We start from the raw sequence: 16,956 nt of genomic DNA, 5'->3' as shown, positions 1-16,956 counted from the left end.
AATGAGACTTACCAGACACTTAAAAATATTTTATTAAGGTCAAACTGCTGATATAACTAGTAAAGGTAGTCTAAGTATTATCTGAATATAGGAATTTCTTGTGAAATTAGGGAAGGTAAAGACAAAAAATTGGAAAGGAGATATGGAAAAACAAAACACATTAATTTGTTTTAAAGAGAATCCAATAAAGATGGATTATTGCCTTCTAATTTAGAGCAATTTATTTTATCTGAGTTTTACATCTTCTTGAAAACACTTTTCTCTCTTTATTTAATGAGTAACAGCTCATGTTTATCAATAAAATGAATTTACATAATGGAATTATATTGTTTGTAGTTTTAGGTAATACAGATTAAATTTCCATATGACAAGAATTATGGGTTATTATGATTCAGGTCAATGTGAGTTCACGATGTTGGCAAAATGAGTATTTTTATATGTTGTTGATGCTGCCAAGGGTCTTCCCAGAGTCCTCTATTTAAAGGAAGGCTGTATTTCTCAAGAAAAAAATCCTGTAAAGTTTTACATGCTTTATATTGATTCTTTGTCTTCCTGGTATTTAATAGTTTCTGTTAAAGCCATAAGATATTGAGTAGGAGGCTCTGAGTTGGATCAGGTATTTAATAGTTTCTGTTAAAGCCATAAGATATTGAGTAGGAGGCTCTGAGTTGGATCACTGCTCCATTTGAATATAGCTTTAAATTTTTCATATTCAGGAACTGGTGGGAACTAGTTGCTATTACAATGAGGCCCAGCTATTCCTTACATGTAGCATATAACAATTTGTCATAAGATCATTATAACTGGATATGAGGCTTTGAAACTAAAGCCTTCAAAAGGACTAATTAGTAGACAAGGATTGAGTCCTTCTAAAAAGTTTAATCCTAATCCTAGCTTCAAGCATGCCTAACAAATTTTTGTTTTGTGCTGGCAAACATTTCTTACTGTGCCATACAACAAAAGGAAAACTAACTGACTTTGTATTTGCTGAGTTGCTAGCAGTCACTGTGGGGAACTTCAAATGCCTTTTTATTGTCAGTCCCTGCTCTCCACCATTTTACTCCATATTATCCATGTTCATGAAGAGGGAGATGGCAGCAGTGGGATTTGGAGCTTCCTTTCAACAAAATATAGGCAATTAAGAGTGTTTGCTTGCTATGACTTCAGTTTCATTTCATCTTCCAAATTTGGCTTCTACACATTCCTAGAAGTTGTGTTTATTGTTTATTTATTCTTCCATGAGCATATGAAGTAGCAAACAAGCCCTCCCAGTAGTAGTTTATAGAAACCCTTTAGGCTGTTAATGTTAATGTTCCTACCAGATACCCTCAAATCAGTTTTTTACCATTTTGTGCACTATCCATCTCCCTTGTCCTTCCAGGGACTGTCATGGTCAGGTTCATGTGTCAACTTGGCCAAGTGCTGGTACCTGTTTGTCTGGTTGGGCAAGTACTGGCCTGTCTGTTGCAATGAGGCCATTTCACAGAATTAAATCATGAGCACGTGGCTGCATCCACAGCTGATTCCATTTGTAATCAGCCAAAGGGGAGTGTCTTCTGCAATGAGTAATGCTCAATCTGATCACTGGAAGCCTTTTAAGGAGGATCCAGAAGAGACAGGCTGTTCCTGCTTTGATTGGCAAGACTTTCCTGTGGAGTTTGTCCAGACCCTTCACTGGAATCATCGGCTTCACAGCCTGCCCTGCAGATTTTGGACTCTGCATTCCGTGATCATGTGAGACACTTTTATAAATTTTATATTTGTGACTGTTCCCTGATGATTCTGTTTCTCTAGAGAACCCCAACTAATACATCTTGGTACCAGGACTGGTCCTTAAGGAACAGAATCTTAAAAATGGGTTTTTATGAATGGTTTTCTACTCTGACTGGACTCAAAGGCACTAAGGACTCTGATTCCCATAATCACAATGACGCTTCCAATCCATGGAGTGTGTTGGCAAAAGACATAGTTAAAATATCACCATTCGATCCTCCTAATGCTTCGCTTGTACGAAGCCAGGATCTGGGGGATAATGTTTATGACACCTTTACAGAGTTTTGTGGAAATAAGAGGTATAAAATGTTGGCTGGTTGTTGTTAGATACACTGGCTCCATTAAGGAGTGAAAGGATGGGCTTAAGGCTTGAAACAAGAAGCTTAAGCGCTGCCTGACAGACATAGACATCTCTATGAGTATCCTGAAGGAAAACTTACTTCCTGTAGCCGAAGACTTGAGATCTCTGAAAATCAGACTCAAAGTCTTATTGTTAGAGTAACAACTTTACAACCTAAACTGAAATCTCAATGTTGCATGGTGTCTGCCGTTAAAGTAAGGGCATTGATTGGAAAGGAGTGGGACCCAGAAAAATGGGATAGTGATATATGGATTGATAATGATGTTGGGGGTGAGGTTGAGAACCTAGGTCATGCTGAGGCTTCTCTAGATAAACCTGTAATAGTTTGCCCTGAGGACATAACCGCCCTACCTCCAGCCTGCCTTGAGGAGTTGGGCACCCAACCTCCTCCTGAAGGGATTAGCCCTAGAGTGATTAATCCTGTTTCACCAGATGAAACTGCAAATAAAGGCCCTGAAGCATAGCTTGGAAGATATTTCTAATTCTTTTCATGACCCACCCCCACCACCCCTCATTTCTTCCAGACCTATAACTAGACTAAAGTCCCAACAGGGCCCTAAAGGTGAGGTGCAAAGTATCACACATGAGGAGGTACATTATACTCCAAAAGAACTGTGTGAGTTTTCCAATTTATATAGACAGAAATCAGGGGAATATATGTCTCAATGGATTTTAAAGGTGTGAGATAATGGTGGGAGGAATATAAGGCTGGATCATGCTGAATTTATTGATATGGATCCACTAAGCAGAGATTCTGCATTCAATGTTATAGCTCGAGCAGTTAGAAAAGGTATTAACAGTTTGTTTGGATGGTTGGTTGAAACATGGATCAAAAGGCAGCCAACATTACCTGAGGTTGAAATGCCAGAACTGCCCTGGTATAATGTAGATGCGGGGATCGAGAAGCTTAGAGAGATTGATTGTTAGAGTGGATTTATCATGCAAAACCTGCTCTTACACCCCAGGAATGTCTGGAGAATGCACCTTTTACCAGAACGGTGAGAAATAAATTTGTGAGACTAGCACCATCATCCCTGAAGAGCTCTGTGGTTGCACTTCTCTGTAGGTCAGATATTACTGTAGGAACTGCTGTCACTGAGCTGGAATCCTTAAACACAATGGGGATGATGGGATCCCGAGTTGTTAGAAGCCAGGTGGCAGCACTTAATCGCCAAAGACAGGGTAGATGTGGCTATTATAATAGACAGCAAACTCAAAGCAGATGTCAAAATTATGACTTGCAGAGATTTGTGGCATTGGCTAGTAAATCATGGGGTACCTAGAAATACAATAGAAGGGCAGTCTACTAAATTCTTGTTCAAGCTGTATAAACAAAAGAGTTCTAGAGTTCAAGTGAACAGAAGTCTAACCTGTATTACAAAAACACAAAATCATGGCCCCTTAATCCATTTCCAGACTTGAGATAGTTTACAGACCCAGAGGCCCTTGAATGAAGGGGAGGCCAGGTCCCTTTGGGGGAGAAACCTGTTACACTGCCACAAATGTATACTGTTAATCTTCCTCCAAGCCTTCCCCAAGGAGACCGACAACCTTTTACCAGGGTAATTGAGCACTGGGGAACAGGAAATGATCAGATATTTCGGGGATTATTAGACACAGAATCAGAAGTCAACATTAATTCCAAGGGACCCAAAACATCACTCTGGTCCACCAGTCAGAGTGAGGCTTATGGAGGCCAGGGGATCAATGGAGTTTTAACTCACGTCCACCTCACAGTGGGTCCAGTGGACCCCCGGGCCCATTCTGTAGTTATTTCCCCACTTCCAGAATACATAATTGGTATAGACATACAGAGCAACTGGCAGGATCCCCACATAGGTTCTCTAACTCGTGCAGTGAGGGCTATTATGGTGGGAAAGGCCAAGTGGAAGCCACTAGAATTGCCCCTACCTAGCAAAATAGTAAATCAGAAGCAATACCGGATTCCTGGAGGGATTGCAGAGATTACTGCCACTCTTAAGAATTTAAAGGATGCAGGGGTGGTCATTTCAACCACATCCCCATTCAACTCTGCTATTTGGCCTGTGCAGAAAACAGATGGGTCTTGGAGGATGACAGTGGATTATTGTAAACTCAACAAGGTGATAACTCCAATTGCAGCTGCTGTTGCAGATGTGATATCATTGCTTGAGCAAATCAGTACACCCCTTGGTACCAGCTATTGACCTGGCAAATGCTTTTTTTCTCAATAGCTATTAGGAAAAACCACCAGAAAAAGTTTTCTTTCAGCTGACAAGGTCAGCAATATAATTTCACTGTCCTACATCGGGGGTATATCAACTCTCCAGCCCTATGTCATAATCTTGTCCGCAGGGACCTTGAACATTTCTCCCTCCCACAAGACATCACACTGGTCCATTATTTTGATGATATCATGTTGATTGGACCTAATGAGCATGAAGTAGCAACTACTCTAAACTTACTGGTAAGACATTTGCATGTCAGAGTATGGGAGATAAATCCAACAAAAATACAGGGGCCTTCCACCTCAGTGAAATTTCTAGGTGTCCAATGGTGTGGGGTATGTTGAGATATCCCTTCTAAGGTGAAGGGTAAGTTGCTGCAGGTGACCCATCCTACAACCAAAAAAAGAGGCACAATGCCTAGTTGGTCTCTTTGGATTTTGGTGATAAGATATTCCTCATTTGTATGTGCTACTCTGGCCCATTTATCGAGCGAACAGAAAAGCTGCTAATTTTGAGTGGGGACCTGAACAAGAGGAGGCTCTGCAACAGGTCCAGGCTGCTGTACAAGCTGCTCTGCCACTTGGGCCGTATGATCCAGCAGATCCAATGGTGCTGGAAGTGTCAGTGGCAAATAGAGATGCTGTCTGGAGTCTTTGGCAGGCCCCTATAGGAGAATCACAACACTGAACTTTAGGATTTTGGAGCAAAGCCTTACCATCTGCTGCAGATAACTACTCTCCTTTTGAGAAACAGCTTTTGGCCTGCTACTGGGCCTTAGTAGAGACTGAACGCTTAACCATGGGCCACCAAGTTACCATGAGACCGGAGTTGCCTATCATGAGCTGGGTGTTGTCTGACCCACCAAGCCATAAAGTTGGGCGTGCACAGCAACACTCTATTTTAAAATGAAAATGGTATATATGAGATAGGGCCAGAGCAGGTCCTGAAGGCACAAATAAGTTACTTGAAGAAGTAGCCCAAATGCCCATGGTATCCACTCCTGCCACATTACCTTCTCTTTCCCAGACCAGAGCTATGGCCTCTTGGGGAGTTCCTTACAGTGAATTGACTGAGGAAGGGAGAACTTGGGTCTGGTTTACAGATGGTTCAGCACGATATGCAGGTACCACCTGAAAGTGGACAGCTGCAGCAAGACAACCCCTTTCTGGGGAGTCCTTGAAGGACAGTGGTGAGGAGAAATCCTCCCAGTGGGCAGAACTTTGAGCAGTGCACCTAGTAGTTCATTTTGCTTGGAAGGAAAACTGGCCAGAGGTGCGTTTATATACTGACTCATGGGCTGCTGCTAATGGTTTGGCTGGATGGTCAGGAACTTGGAAAGACCATAATTGGAAATTGGTGGCAAAGAGGTCTGGGGAAGAAGTATGTGGATAGACCTTTCTGAGTGGGCTAAAAACATGGACATATTTGTGTCCCATGTGAATGCTTATCAGAGGGTGACTTCAGCAAAGAAAGGTTTTAATAATCAAGTGGTTAAGATGACCTGTTATGTGGATACCAGTCAACGTCTTTCCTCAGCAACTCCTGTCATTGCCCAATGGGTTCATGAACAAAGTGTTCATGGTGGTAGGGATGGAGGTTATGCATGGGCTCAGCAACATGGGCTTCCACTCACCAAAGCTGACTTGGCTACGGCCACTGCTGAGTGCCCAATCTGCCAGCAGCAGAGACCCACACTCAGCCCCCAATATGGCACCATTCCCCAAGGTGACCAGCCAACTACATGGTGGCAGGTTGATTACATTGGACCGCTCCCTTCATGGAAGGGGCAGCGATTTGTTCTAATTGGAATACACACATACTCGGATATGGGTTTGCTTTCCCTGCACACAATGCTTCTGCTAAAACTACCATCCGTGGGCTTACAGAATGCCTTATCCATCGTTATGGTATTCCACATAGCATTGCTTCTGATCAAGGAACACACTTCACAGCAAATGAAGTGCAGGAATGGGCACATGCTCATGGAATTCTCTGGTCTTACCATGTTCCCCATCATCCAGAAGCAGCTGGATTGGTAGAATGGTGGAATGGCCTTTTGAAACCTCAATTACAGTGCCAACTAGGTGGCAATACCTTGAAAGGTTGGGGTAATGTTCTCCAGGAAGCTGTATATGCTCTGAATCAGCATCCACTGTATGGTGCTGTTTCTCCCATAGCCAGGATCCATGGGTCCAGGAACCAAGGGGTGGAAATGGGAGTGGTACCACTCACTATAACCTCTAGTGATCCACTAGGAAAATTTTTGCTTCCTGTCCCTGTGGCTCTGAGTTCTGCTGGTCTACAGGTTTTAGTTCCAAAATGGGGAGTGCTTCCATCTGGAGAAACAAGAATGATTCCATTGAACTGGAATCTAAGACTGCCACCTGGTCACTTTGGGGTACTTATGCCACTGGATCAACAAGCCAAGAAGGTGATTACATTATTGTCTGGTGTGATTGACCCTATTAGGGGAAGAAGGACTGAAACTACATAATGGAGGTAAAGAAGAGTTTTCTTGGAATATAGGAGATCCCCTAGGGTGTCTTTTAGTACTACCATGCCCTGTGATTAAAATCAATGGAAAACTGCAACAACACAATCTAGACAGGGCTACCAATGGCTCTGATACTTCAGGAATGAAGGTTTGGATCACCCCACCAGGCAAAGAACCATGGCCAGCTGAAGTGCTTGCTGAGGGGAAAGGGAATATGGAATGGGTAGTGGAAGAAGGTAGTGATAAATATGAACTTCGACCACATGATCAGTTATAGAAACGAGGAATGTAATACTGTTTTGTTCATATTATACTATTTAAGTTGTAAGATATCAAGTTTAAGAATGAATATTACCCAAGGATTTGCACCCTATTCTAGAGAGATTTAATGTGTTTCCAGTTATATGCAGCACAGTTGAGTATGGTTAGGTGAAAGAAAAAATGTGTGTTTTATTGTTTTTTACTTAGAGATTAGGTATGGTTTAAGGTGTTATGTATAGCTGCCAGGTTGACAAGGGGTGGACTCTCATGGTCAGGTTCATGTATCAACATGACCAAGTGGTGGTACCTGTTTGTCTGGTTGGGCAAGTGCTGGCCTCTCTGTTGCGATAAGGATATTTCATAGAATTAAATCATGATCATGTCAGCTACATCCACAGCTGATTCCATTTGTAATCAGCCAAAGGGGCATGTCTTCTGCAATGAGTAATGCTTAATCTGATCACTGGAAGCCTTTGAAGGAGGATTCAGAAGAGACAGGCTCTTCCTGCTTCAGCTGGTGAGCCTCTCCTGTGGAGTTCGTCAAGACCCTCCATCGGAATCGTCGGCTTCACAGCCTGCATTACAGATTTTGGACTCTGTATTCCCATGGTCATGTGAGACACTTTTATAAACTTTATATTTGCGAGTGTTCCCTGTTGATTCTGTTCCTCTAGAGAACCCTAACCAGTACAGGGACCAATACCATAAGCTTGATTACTCTCAAGCTACTGGAGCTGTTTTGGCACACAGGTGCAGAGATCTGGGAGTCCCATGAAGTATATGCCCCCTGTAAATACAAATAACTAAACAGTGAAGGAGTCTAAAAGCCCAGCTCCTTTGCCTAATATCAGAATAACTCTGAGGCATAACTTACTCTCCAGAAATCCCCCGCGGGATCAGGCTGAAGCTATCAGCCGAAGGACCTGAGAATGCACTTTTCTTTGACTTCCACCCTCTTTTATGGGGGTCAGCTGGGAGCACTTCCTTAAATTTCTTGCGCACAAATCCTCACCTGAAATCTGCCTCTAGGGATCCCAACTTAAGATACATCTACAGCAGATGCCTTCCTGTCATGCCAAAATATCTTTGCCCGGTGGTAACACTAAGAATATCAGTGTTATACTTTGCATTCACTACATGACCTTTTATTCAATACCTGCTTTGTAAGAGGTACTAAGAAGGATACAAAGAAGACGATGGCATTATCTCTGCCCTCAAATAGCTAATGATCTCTGGAACCAAATGATCTCTGGATATCACCACAAATGTGAACACAAGTATGTACAGCACAGCTGTATCATTAGGAAACAAGGGGGAAGCAGCATGGGAAACAGAGCAGTTTTCTGAGCAGCAGAGACACAGAACCTCATTATCTGCGACACATCAGACACTTCCAGCTCCTATCCCAGGATCTTTTATCATCATAAAAGACTAAGCAGAATTTTACATATATTAAAACTTAATAAAGAGTTGCAGACTTGAATTGCAAAGACTGACTTATGCCAAATGAAAGTAAGACTCAAAATGGCAAAAATGGGTGAAATACACAGGTGAACAGTAAAAATAAAAGGTAGAGAGACTAGTTCAGAGACTAGTCCAGAGACTGTTTGATAACAAAGAAATCCTGTCAATAAAGGTCAAAGCCTTAAATATGCTATATTTAGGACATTCAGAATTTAATAATAAATCTTATATTAGTAGAACCATGAATCGTTGTTGGAGAAGCCATAAAATATCGCCAACATGGCTGCCATGGCTGATGCAAGGCAACACAAAATGGCTGACCTTAAATCTGCCCTTCGCCCTAGCAACAACGGTGACCAATCCCAGCCTGACACATGTCCCTGCATGCTCCCAGTCTATATAAGCCTGTGCACTTCCTCAATAAAGCGGACGCCTTCCACTCACCCCTGAGGGTTGTCTCCTGAGTTGTGTGCTGTGTGCTGTGTGTCTGTGTGACTGACTCAGTACAGCCACTTACCCCCAGCCATCAGCTAACCAGCCATCAGCTACCCAACAAGTCATTAATTACAAAATGGTCAAAAATAATTAATTTTATATGGCTCCAACTAATAACATACATGACAGCACACCTTTGATGTGAACAAAATATATAGAATTGTATAGGCCATCTAATCCAACTGTACAGGTATAAAAGTTCTTTCAATTATCCTACTAAACACCCTCTTTCAGCATTTTAGTGAAGCAGAGCTTGTTCATTCATGAGATTAATGATCAGTTGTAGCCTGCTTAATTACAAATGTTGTAACTTTCATCCATAAATCCTCTTTTTCCACATATCACATTTGTAATATTAGGAGGTAACAACTGGATTTCTCTTTATTTTTCTCCAATTGCCAACCCATGTTTACTTTAACATTCTCTCTATGATAATAATCTTCACCCTTTCGATCACTGTGCAAGTTTGAAATCGTTATGTATCCCAGAAAATCGTTTTCTTCCAATCCTAATCCAATTTTACATGGGCAGACCTATTGTTTAGGATGGAAACTTTGATTGGATTGTTTCCATGGAGACATTTGTGGGTGGGACCTTTTGATTAGATGGAGATATGACCCCACCCATTTAAGGTGGGTCTCGATTAGTTTATTGGAGTCCTTTAGAAGGGGGAACATTTTGGAAAAAAACACAGTTGCTTCAGAGCCGACATAAATACAGAACTTTGGAGATACTTGTAGTGCTGACAGAGAGAGCAGAGGCCAAGACACAGACATTTGAACATGTAGAAGCCCTCGCAGACGACAGGAGCTGAGAGGGCCCACAGAAGCTAGACAAGCCAGAACCCAGCAGATGTCGCCACGTGCCTTCCCTTGAGATGTTAAGCAGGCCAGACCCTCCCTGGAGAGAGCCAAGGGAAGTTAAAAGACGAAATCCAGAGTTGCCCTAGAGAAGCTAAGAAAGGACCAGAAGACGCCAGCCAACTGTGCCTTCCCATGTGACAGAGAAAAGGTATCTTTCTTTGGATGCCTTAGTTTGGATATTTTTGTGGCCTTAGAACTATAAACTTGTAATTTAATAAGTTCCTTTATAAAAGCTGTTCCATTTCTAATATGTTGCATTCCAGTAGCTTTAGCAAACTAAAACAATCACTATTGTGTGGAATCACTGTGACTCATCAGTTGTAGAACTGGATGCAGTAACATCTCAATTTTTGTACACTAAGCTTATACATTGTGCTATTTTTTTTCTGAAATTGAGGATATTATAAGGAAACACGTTTTACCATAATCCTTCATGAACAGATCAGGAAGAGTTTTGTTTTCCAAATCTAATTGAAAAAATATATATATATAAATAATCTAGATGGAGAAACTGAAGTATCTAAATAAAGAAGTTTGCAATTGCTTTTATCATTCTTATGACCTCTTGAAATCTTAGTATTATAAATCCTAAGAGTAAGGCCTTTCGAGGTAAGGCCTCTCCAAGAGAGTATTTGACAAGAGTCTGACAATAATTTGGATTAGGAGAAAAAATAAATTATTCTGTATGACAAGATTTGTCCCACAAAGCAATTGCATTCAGGGGCTATAGCAAATATCTGTATAAAAGAAATATGATCATTAAATTTCTTGAAGGTGTAATTGTTGGAATAAAATGTACTTGAACAATTAGAGGAAAAATCTGTTCAAGAATGAATAAAATTGAATGAGAAAAAGTTCAAAGTGGTATTCATTAACTCAAAATAAGATAGTAAGAGAGAAAAATAACTAGTTACAAGTACTATGAATATCCTTAAATGAAAAGGACAATGAAGAGTCATTCTTAAACTATATCAACAATATAACAATAAGAATAAATTCTACATGGTTATGGAATGCATTAAAATACAATGGCATTAGGAAATCAATCTTCCTTTATACATGTACATGTCTTTACTTCCCTAACTAACACTCTCATTAGAGTATTAGGTTTAATTTGAGTCACTACTTTAATAAAGGATAGGAAGAAATTGAAGTGTATGCCAAGTAACAGGAAAAAAGAAACCAAAAGGAAGAAATCTAGTTCTATTAAATGGCTAAATAAAGTTTATGTACTCAAAAATGGAATGAAAAAGTGAATTAATTATTGCTTTTGAGTAGAATATTGTTTTATTCTGCAGGGACCCTAATAGGAAGAAATGGGCTGAAATAAAATAGCAAAAGGTTTCAGTTGCACATGAAGAAGTGGTTAATTATCTAATTGATAAAGAATGGAATGGGTTCTTCAAGATGAAGTTTAGAATAGTTTTTCAGCAATCAAAACGATAAATACCAAGATTTCAAGAGAACATATTGACCATCAATCTCTCTTCTTCATTTATTTTTTTGGGGGGGGTGGGGTACGTGGTCTGGGAATCGAATCCAGGTCTCCCACATGGAAGGTGAGCATTCTACCACTGAACCACGCATGCACCCTCCTCTTCATTTTTGATACCAAGAAATGCAGGCACAGAAATTAAATTCCTTAATTCACCTCAGAAAGCTAACAGTGAACTCAGAAATAGAGCTTACAGTTCTTTACTTATAGTCTGGGTCTGTGGGCTTGGTTAAGCTTCTTAAAACTTTTGGACTTTTATTTTGTTTTCATTTGTACAATTCACATGATAATACATACTCCAAAATGATAACTATAAGTATCAAATAATTTTTTTGAAGACATTTAGTACGATGACCAGCTATAATAATTGCTCAAAAGCAGTAGCTTTCTTTGGTGTATACTTACTAACACCTAGTGCTTTTTCTACTAAAATACATTGTCTAACAAAATAAAAGGATATCATAAAACTATCTATACTGCATGTGGTGAGCCATCTTTTATTTAAAAGTTCTTATCAGAAAACTTAAAATGTTAAGAGTGTATAATTTTTCAATGGGGAAAATGTATAGTCTTGAAGGATGCAAATGAGAAAATTGGCACTAAAAAGTTAATACTGGGCGGGCCACAGTGGCTCAGCACGCAGAGTTCTTGCCTGCCATGACAGAGATCTGGGTTCGATTCCCGGTGCCTGCCCATGCAAAAAAAAAGTTAATACCTAAGCATATTTGGTAAGAAATCACATGGAGCCCTTTTTCTCATTTTCATTTGTTATCCTTTTTAAAATCCAAAGACTAGTTTCTCTTTTTAAGCAACACTCAAGGTAGGTTTTATTATCATGCTCATTCTACAGATGGAGAGCTCCAAAACTCTGAGAGGTTAAATATCTTGTAAATGTTCTCTCCGATATGTTCAATTTACTCCTGGCATATGAGGCTCCCAGACTGATGATCAGAAAATAAAATAGGGGAAAGCACGCTGTTTTGATGTGATTCTAACTTGGAACCTCTTTTTAGGAGGATAATTTGGCTGTATCTATCAAATTTAAAATATACATGTATTTTGACTTAGCAATATCCATTCTGTGAATTGATCTAATGAATGTACTCACAGTGCATATATAACAATTGTTCCCACATATCTGCACACACACACACACAATTCATTGCCAATTGCAGTATTTATAACCAGAAATTGAGAGATGATTAAATAAATCAGTATTGCTTGTATAACGTAATACCATGCAGCAATGCAGCAATGAAGAAGAATGAGATGGCAGAATAAGGGCTGAACTGACATAAGACAATATAAATTATTAATTCATTCATTCAATGAATATTTGAGTTTATACTAATATTGGGCACAAGTGATACAGCAGTGAACAAGAGATAGTCTATACCTTTATGGATTTTATGATGTAGTGAGGGAAGCAGAAAATAAACAGTAAAGCAAATATATAAGGTATGCCTTATAATACAATGTAGTGGTAAGTACCATGAAGAAAATAGAAAAACGTATATATTGCTCAGTAAAATAAAGAAACAAACAAGCAAAAACCCCGACTCTGATATTATACTCTTATTTGTGTTACAAGTAAAGGGAATATACAGATTTAATAATATATATGCATATATAGATATGAGACTATTTTTGAAGAATATATAAGAAACTGTAAAATAATGGATACTTCTGAAGAGTGAAGCTTAGGGATTAAATTACGATAGAGCTTCACTTTCTGTAGTATAAATTGCATACAATTTTGTATATCCAACTTTTTTCCAATCAGGTATGCACATACCTTTTCAAATAATAAAGCAAGATAAATTAGAAGATGCCAGGAGCTTGGATGCATGCAATCCAAAGGCAGCAGAATAGTCTTCATTGGTTTGCAAGCTCAAATGCCATCAGTAGCCATTCCAAGAATAGAAATGTGTATATCAGTTTGCCTAAAAATATAGGGGAGACTACAGGGTAATGATGTACGAAATGCAATCTTTATAGGAGTCATCATTATCATCATTTTTTTCAGAAAAATAAACAGAAATTGTGGGAAGAGATATAATGTTTCAATTCTCTGCCCTCCTCTTGCTAGAATTCTTCGTAGTAGTTCATACTCTTGCCCACAAAGTCCACCCACAAGCTCTTTTGAAGGTATTCTTGCTAGCAGGTAAATTATATCCAATTGTTCACTATGAAAATAAAAATTATTAAATAGCCTTTCACTATAGGCACAACAAAATATCAGGTCATTACAGTGGCCCTGCTCTCCTCTCTTTTCTCATTTTTCCCCACTCTGCCTTTCTTTTTTTCTTGAACCTGCACACATAACATTAAGTCTCTCTGGTATAAATTATTTACAACTCAATCAAACTGATGCAATATTAATTTTTGAGGATTGTGAGAAGATGGCAGGGTATAGAGCCCCAGGATTCAGTCCTGTCAGCAAGATGACTATTAAACAGGCAGGAACTGACTGAAACAACAATTTTGAAACTCCCGAGGCCAGCAGAACATTGTATAGCATCCAAGTGATAGGGAGAAGCTGATCCATGACAGTAAATTACTCTCTCTATGCAGCAGCGACAATCGCCCATTCCTCACTCTTGGGACAGGTTGTCATGGGGTCCAGTCCTTGGCTAGCTCACTGGTGACAGAAAGTGACATAAACATCTTCTTCCCCAAGACCAAGGATGGCCATGGCTGATCACTGATCATGGATTTTCATTGGCGATTTCCTATCACCGAGGGCCCAGCTCTGAGAGAGGCCACTGTTTCAACCTGCTCCAGACCAGGGCCACAACAGAAGAGACTGAGGAATGCTGCGCTTCCTTGGGGTAGTAAGCATCAGCTAGTTGAAGGCCTGCATGTACTGGGCAGGCTAGGAAAGCTCAGCTTTGGGGAGCCATGGAGGAAGCTCTCGGCACCCTTACAAGCCGCCTCCCCAGAGCATTTGGAGTTGGTCTGCAGACCCTCCCGCATCCCTGGCCCTGTTTCGGCTCGAAAAGACTGACTTGGGAAAGTCCTTTTTTGGCATGCCTCCCTCCCAGAATTTACCCTCCAGGCAAAAGCTGCTTGAGGCAATGAAAGGAGTGAAAACAAAACAAAACTGTAGAGACTGACAATCTGGGCCAAAGGCTTGCAGACTTCAAACACCTGGGAGAGAGAGAAATCATTTCCTGGGAAATAGAGGGGACAATCAAACTCCTATAAACAGAAGAACTCCAAAGCAACTAAGTAGCAAAAGCTCAGTAAAAGAAACTGGCCCCAAATGACAGGGAAGACCTTGCACACTGCATCCACCTTGGACAGCTGTTTCTGATAAGAGGACTGATAAGAATACCCCTGTCTTATCACCAGCTGGTTACAAAAGCAAGAAACAAACATCTCAGAGAATAAATCCCAGACGTATCATTTAAAATATATATTAAAATGTACAGTGTGTAACAAGAGTATAAGGCAAACAAAGAAACAAGAAATGATGGTTTATCCAAAGGAAGAGGATAAAAATCAGGAAAACACCAATGAGGAAGCCAGAATGTGAATATACTGAACAAAATCTTTAAAAACCTGATCTTAAAAATGCTCAAAGAGATAAAGGGAGATATAGAGAAAGAACTAAAGGATATCAGGAAACAATATAATGAAGAATATGAGAATCTAAAAAGGAACCATACAGAATTACTGCAGTTGAAAGCTACAATAACTGAAATGAAAAAATTTCCAAGAACAATTTCAAGAGCAAATTGGAGCTGACAGAAGAGAGAATCATCAGAGAACTCAAAGACAAGACACTTGAAATAAGTCAGGCTGAGGAGCAGAAAGAAAAATAAATTAATTATAAAAAGTGAAAATAGCCTAAGACACTTCTGGGAAACCATCAAGCTACCAATATGCATATGGGAATTCCTAAAGGATAAGAAAGAGAGAAAGGGGCAGAAAGACTATTCAAAGAAATCATGACAGAGAACTTCCTAAACCTAGGAAAAGATGTGAAAATGCACATCCAAGAAGTCCAGAGAACACCAAACAGGATAAGCATGAAGAAAAATACACACCATCATATATTGATCACACTTTCGAATGCAAAAAACAAGGAGAGGGTGGGCCACGGTGGCTCAGCAGGTAGAATCTCGCCTGCCATGCTGGAGATCCAGCCTCGATTCCCGGTGCCTGCCCATTCAAAAACAACAACAGCAACAACAAAAACAAGGAGAGCATTCTGAAAGCTGCAAGTGAAAAGCAAAATGTTATGTACAAGGAAGCCCCAATTAGACTAAGTGCCAATTTCCCATCAGAAACCATGGCGTTAAGAAGGTACTGGGTTGAAATACTGAAAGTGCTCAAAGAAAAGAATTGCCAACCAACAATTTTATATTCAATGAGACTTTCTTTCAAAACTGGGGGTGGTGGGGTGGAGGGTATTAGACATTCCCAGATAAACAAAAGCTGAAGGAGTTCATCACCACTAGACCCTCCCTATACATAAAGCTAAGGGGAGTTCTTCAAACTGAAAGAAAGGACACTTGACAGTGGTTCAAAGTGACATAACAAATAACAACCTGTGGTAAAGGTAGCATTTGTGTAATTTTAGATGCCAGTATTATTGTAATGTATTGTTATATATGTAACTTTATTTCTTACTTTCTAAGGGTGCTAAAATACAACTGCATGAAAAGTAATGGTACAATATACAAAGATATTGGACCTACAATATACAAAGATTAAGTGATAACAATTAAACAAAAATAAGTAAGTGGGGGACAGAGAAGTATAGGAAAAGCATATATGTATGCTATTCATGTTAAGTTGGTATCTAACCAAATATGGTTGTTATATATTTAAAAGGTTAAATTTTAGCTCCAACATAACCAAAAGGAAAATAGATGAGACAAATACATCCAGTTAAAAAAGAGAAGGCACTCAATATGGCACTATACAAAAAGTCAAATAAACATAAATGTAGGCATTAATGGAGGAATTGTGGGACAAAATTTATAAGACAGAGGGGGGCCACAATGGCTCAGCAGGGAGAGTTCTCACCTGCCATGCTGGAGACCCGGGTTCGATTCCTGGTGCCTGCCCATGCAAAAAAAAAAATTATAAGACATATGAAGGCTAAATAGCAAAATGGCAGAAGAATGTCTTGCATTATCAATAGTGACTTTGAATGTAAATGGATTAAACTCTCCAGTCAAAAGGCAGAGATTTGCAGAATGGATTAAAAAACAAAACATGATTCAACCATATGCAACTATATGCAAAAAGCAAGAAGGAGGACACCTGCCTTACACTTTACACAAAAATCAGTTCAAAATGGATGAAAGACCAGTACTATCAAACTCCTTGAAGAAAGCATAGGGAAGCATCTTCAGGACCTTGTGTTAGGTAATTGTTAGACTTTACACCCAAAGCATAAGCAACAAAAGAAACAATAGATAAATAAGATCTCATCAAAATGAAAAACTTTTGTGCCTCAAAGGACTTTATACTGACAATAAAACAACAAACTACACAGTCAGAGAAAATATTTGGAAACCACATACCCA

This window comes from Tamandua tetradactyla, chromosome X (assembly GCF_023851605.1).
Source record: "Tamandua tetradactyla isolate mTamTet1 chromosome X, mTamTet1.pri, whole genome shotgun sequence".
NCBI lineage: Eukaryota > Metazoa > Chordata > Mammalia > Pilosa > Myrmecophagidae > Tamandua > Tamandua tetradactyla.
The sequence above is the reverse complement of the archived record's forward strand: the minus strand, read 5'-3'. Positions refer to the sequence as shown.